General features: G+C 41.3%; 1 protein-coding gene across 10 annotated transcripts in view; it reads left to right on the top strand.

The window, feature by feature from the left end:
* The window catches only part of LINGO2 (leucine rich repeat and Ig domain containing 2), a 537,865-nt gene that overhangs the window by 62,011 nt on the left and 469,957 nt on the right, over positions 1 to 5,897 (top strand). The window lies entirely within an intron of this gene.

Below are 5,897 nucleotides of genomic sequence, written 5' to 3' on the forward strand. Positions count from 1 at the left end.
TATGATCATATTGACTAGGTATATTCTAAGGTAATTGACTAAAATAGCTGAATGAAGTTCACAAACGTTTATTTGATGAAGATATGGGCAGGAGACAGTGTTCTTCTTCTTTGGCGAGTTTCTGTGGAGGGATTTCTAAAACTCTGCTGTTCTTTCAGCATTGATTTCTGCAAATTACATATGTTCAGTACACAGCACATATTTTTAAAGAAGGTAATAGGAAATGTTTTTTGCAAACTATGATAATGACAATGTAATCCTCCTATAATGACTAATGTTTTTTGGTGTAGGATGCCTAGCTGCTAAAGGCAGAATCAGCCTTTCTCCCATCCCTAGAGTTTCTCCATTCTGTTGGGAACCAGCATGAGCTTAGTAACAAATGCAACAAACATGCACTCTTCTGATATATTTCTTCGAGTGTTTTCAGATTATGATGTCTGAATAAACTTATTAACTTATTTATTGCAGTCTCCTATTACTTGGCAGGTCAAGGACTGCTGCTTAGATTATGATCTCCCATTTATAGGTATGAAAGAAGTTGCTTTCAAGTGCGTGCCTTGTGTTCAGTGCATCCTGAACATAATAGCAGTTTCTTTAGCAAGTGGAAGCGCTGGACCTGCTTTCCGCTGGTTTCAAGTACAGAGAAATTATTGACATAGGGATGTATTTCTCTGTGTTTAATATAAGACATTGTGACTGTTAGTACTTGTTAAAATGCCTTTTGGCAGTCAGTAGAACTTTACCGAAGACCTGTTAACACAGGTAGCAGCTTATCACCTAATTATATGAATAGCTACTGTTCTCCTTTAATGCTTTCCAGAGACGTTTTGTATAAAATTATTAAAAGTTCACAGAACCTTTTAACAAGAAGATATTGTGGTTTTAATAATAGAGATGACATTTGGTTTTAACAGTTTGGTAGGAGTGTGAAGAGTTGGTTATTGAAACTTACCCTTATAGATACTTACTAGGCTTAAGACAAAAAGTGTGCACATGAATGTAATATGTCTGTATGTATGTCAATCCCCTATGTAACTTGTTAGAACTAAGCACAGGACTTTTTGCCAAACCTCACACAGCAGTATTACAGGGTCCCAGAATGACTGAGGTTGGAGGCTGCTCTGGAGTTCAACTAGCCCAAGTTCCCCGGTCAGAGCAGGGCCAGCTAGAGCAGATTATACAGGGCTGCATGTGGCAGGGTTTTGACTGTCTCCAAGGACAAAGACTCTCTGGGCAAGCTGTTCAGATGTTCAACCACCCTCACATTAAAAAGTCTTTTCCTTAAGTTTGCATGGGATTCTCTTAATTTCAGTTTGTACCTGGTTCCTCCTGTCCTGCCACTGGATACCCCAGATAATCTGGGGATCTACCTCTGTCTTCTTTACAGTCTCCTATCAAGTATTTTTCCATATGGCTAAGTTGCCCCCTTGAGCCTTCTCTTCTCTAGGTTCTACAGTCTCTCAGCCTCTTCTAGGTCACATTCTCCAGTCTGTCCATCATCTCTTTGGTCTTTTGCTGGACTCACTCCAGTATGTCCATGTTTCTCAGGGAAGACAGGACATGCTTCTCCTGGGCAGCCCAGGACTGGATAGAGCACTTCAGATGTCCCTCACCAGGACTGATTAGAGGGGAAGGGTCACTTCCCTTAGCCTACTAGCATGGTTTCTCCTAATGCACCCCAGGAGGCAGTTGGCCTTCTCTACTGCAGGGGCACATTGCTGGCTGAGGTTCGACTTGCAGTCCACAGGACCCACAGGTCCTTCTCTACAGACCTGCTTTCCAGCTCAGCATGTACAGGTGCCTGGTGTCATTCCTTCCCAGTGCAGATCTTTGTTGTTCTTGCTGCTGAACTTCAAAAGCTGTTTCTCCAACCTTCTGAGGCTCACCTGAAGGGCTGCACAACCATTTGGCATCTTAGCCACTCCTGCCTGTTTTCTGTCATCAGCAAACTTGCTGAGAGTGTACTCTGCCCCATCATCCAGATAATTAAAGAAAAAGTTGAACACTACTGGCTATCGTATGCACTCCTGGGGTTCTTCATTAGTGCCTGGCCTCCAGATGGACTTCCTGCCACTGATTACGTGGCATTTTTTATCATACACAGAATTATTGTGAGATAATAAATGATTTCTTTATTTACACCTTTGTTTCAAACAACAAATACAACTGTGTTTGGGATATTACTAGGTATTAACAATATTGCTTATACTTCAACTACACTTAAGTAATCCTGTGAAACATTCTCATTGGGGAGATTGAATTCAATAGAAAACTGGTAGTGGCAAAAACAGGTAGAATTTACTAAAATTACCATATACAAGGAAATAATGCTTCACTTTAAAGTAGTTCCCTTTAAAATAGCAAGACTGATTTCATTCACTTGGTTGAGTCAAATTGACTTTGACACATAGTTCAGAGAAGGTTAAAACATTTTTACATTCCATTACATTTTGGTACAGTACTTGTTCTAGGTGAACTTTTCAAATTGCTCTGTTCCATACTCTCAAGCAATTCATCTGGCCACACAGAACTGAAGTTAAAGAGATGTATGTATACCTGTGTGATTATCATTACTGAACATTTATGGAGTGCAGAAATTATTTATCCATATGCTGGCCCAAACTAAAAGCCTTACATTTCTTTGAAGGAGCACCTTTTATGAATAAATCTGCTTAAGTCTGCTTTGCTTTCTAAAATGCAAGTGTTTTAAAATGTTTTTTCATTCTGTCATTTCTTAAAATTGAACTTGTTTTGTGAGACAACTAAAACTAAAATCGTTACATTTCTGTATACCAATTAAGTCATGTAATCAGCATTCAAGTTTAACAAATACATGTGGAGAAATCTCCCTTTTCTATAGAAAAGAACTTTACTGCTTGTTTTCAGAAGTACTTACAGCCTTTTCTGATGTCCTTAATGTATAGACCTTATAGGAAAAGCAGAAGTTGCTTGCCTGCAGTTCCACTTCTGAGCATGGATTATGGAAGTCTGCAATGGAGAGATTATTTTAAACTATTTATTTCTACAGAAGAATAATAATTTGTTTTAATACTTATATATCTATAATTAAAAAATGATTGTGATCTTTCTGATAAACTTTATTTATTATTACAAAGTTAAGATTAGCAAGCAATGTGTATAGGCCATGTACTATTTTATTTTATTTTATTTTATTTTATTTTATTTTATTTTATTTATTTTTTAACAGAGTGTTTTACATATCTGAATGTAATTGTATTCTTTTCTGTGATTTTGAAAAAGAGCACTTTTATGCTTGGAGACAGAAAGTGAGGTGATCTCTTACAGTATACCTGGGCAGAAACAGTCTTTTGGGGAGGCGATTGCAGAGTCAGAAGTTCTGCTGTAAAACTTCCTGTGTTATGAGATATTGGAAGAAGTAAATTTTTTTTGGTGCTGTGCAAATGTAGAATTGATGGCTCTCTCTAAAGCAACCTCTGGCACTCACTGTGGGTCAAATCCAGCCTACCACCTAGCTGTGTTCAGGATCCATTTGCAGCTTTCCTTCCATACCTGATCTCTGACCTGAGTGTTCTCTTGTGGATTGATGGGTGTTGTGGGCTCAGAGCCCAAATTATAGATCCATCATTAGAGATCCATCATTGTATTGGGTTTATGTGGCAAGGGCTTGGTGGCTGGGGGGGTGAAGGGGGGTAGGGGGGAGGGTGGAGGGTAAGGGAGGAAGCAGGGGTGTCCTCTGTGAGCGGAGCCCAGCAACTGCCCCATGTCAGAGCACAGCCAGCGCCAGCTGCTCCAAAACGGACCCACTGCTGGCCAGAGCCGAGCCAATAAGTGATGTTGTTTGCACCTCTCTGAGAGCATATTTAAGAAAGGGAAAAGAACTGCTACACCACCGCAGCTGGGAGAGTGAGGAATGAGAGCCAGCCCTGCAGCCCCCAAGGGCAGTGCAGCAGGAGGGCAGGAGGTGCTCCAGGCACACAGCAGCAGTTCCCCTGCGGCCTGTGGAGAGGCCCCTGGTGGAGCAGGCTGTCCCCCTGCAGCCCATGGGTCCCACACGGAGCAGATCTCCACGCTGCAGCCCGTGGAGGAGCCCCCGGTGGAGCAGGTGGATGTGGCCTGGAGGAGGCTGCGGCCCATGGAGAGCCCCCGCAGGAGCAGGCCCCGGGCCGGAGCTGCAGCCATGGAGAGGAGCCCACGCAGGAGCAGGGGGTCTGGGGGGAGCTGCCGCCCGTGGGGGACCCGTGCTGGAGCAGTTTGCTCCTGGGGGATGGATGGACCCCGTGGTACGGAGCCGTGTGGGAGCAGTTCTTGAAGAGCTGCTGCCTGTGGGCAGCCCCCGCAGGATCAGTTTGGGAAGGATCCCTCGTTGAGCAGGGGCAGAGAGTGACCGAGAAGGAGCAGCAGAGATGAAGCACTGGGGACTGGCTGCAGCCCCCATTCCCCATTCCCCATTCCCCTGCACCGCTTTGGGGGAGGAGGAGGTGGAAGAAGATGGATGGGGGGAACGTGTTTTTAGTTTCTCGTTGCTCTAGCTTGTTATTAAGAGTTAAAAACATTTATTAATCTCCCTGTGCTGAGTCCGTTTTGGCCATGACGATAATTGCTGAGCGATCACCTTTCCTATCTCAACCCCTGAGCTTTTTCATTGTACTTTCTTCCCTGGTTCTGTTGAGGAGGGGTAGTGAGAGAGCAGTTGTGGTGGAGTTCAGCTGCCCAGCAGGGTAAAACCACCACGATCATGATATGAGAGTTTTGTAGAACATTATATTTGCTTTGTCTCTGAGTGTTTTTAAATTAGCACTTCCACAAGGCTAAACATCTTGAAATTCCTACAAAACAGTTGGAGGTTCAAAAAAGTTAGTAACATTTGGAGCATTGGTTATGTGTCTGACCTTTCATAATTCTGCAAGTTTTTTTTTTTTTTTTGGAGGTGGATAACTAATGAAAATCACTTCTAAGGCACAGAATTTCTGTAATGCCTGTATTTACATATTCATGTAAACTGAACCCTAAAAGTTCATGCATCCTGAAGAGAAGATACATACAAGTTTAAACTGCACAAAAATATAGGTCTTAAAAGCGACTATAGCATAATTCTGAATTCATATACTTATTCACCAGAATATCATAGGAAATGTATGGTGAAATACATGTAGGTACAGACATAGATGGAATATAGGACTAAAACTTTTGCAAATTAAAGACCATTGCACAGACTTGCCCATAAAACCTAGACTTTTTTTTTTCAGTTTGACCCAATCTGAAATTACTGGTAATTAAGGAAGAAGTTTAGTTATCTAAGTTTTGTATGGTGCTGAATATAAAAATCCTAAGCCATAAAGTGTTATTCAAGTTTTTTTTCTTTCTTATCATTATGAGTGCTAAGAAGTGTGCAGTAAGCATCTCTTCTCATTACTAAATTGAACTGTGATTGTGCAGTTTGTGCACAATTCTGTAGATTGAACAGCCTTTGATTTTATAGCATACCTCTAAGGACACAGTCCTGAGTGGTCATCATATTGGATTTTTGTTATATAAGGGGAAGAAAGAATGTAAGAATGTTTTTGTTTTAAGAAATAATATTTGAAAACCTTAGGCAATACATTCAAAGAACTGCTAGGGGAAGGTACCCTGAGGCCAGATTGATTCCCAATATAATTTTAATCGACTTTGGTGATGTCCTAGGAGAACTAAGGTACATATATTTATGAGTATAAGGAAATTCAGTTTATTTTCATGGTCTTATTTTTAGTGTGAAGGCCAAAATATCTCTGTAGGATCTATTTGAGCACTACAAGAGCATAAGCGTAGTCAAACCCATTGAGTCCACTGACACATACAGGGTACTGTTCTTTGTTAGGGCACAGGTGGGATCTCATATTTATTGAATGATGAATCATATTTTTATTCATTTTCAG

The sequence above is a fragment of the Anser brachyrhynchus genome, assembly GCF_964034855.1.
Source record: "Anser brachyrhynchus genome assembly, chromosome: Z".
NCBI classification, from domain to species: Eukaryota; Metazoa; Chordata; class Aves; order Anseriformes; family Anatidae; genus Anser; species Anser brachyrhynchus.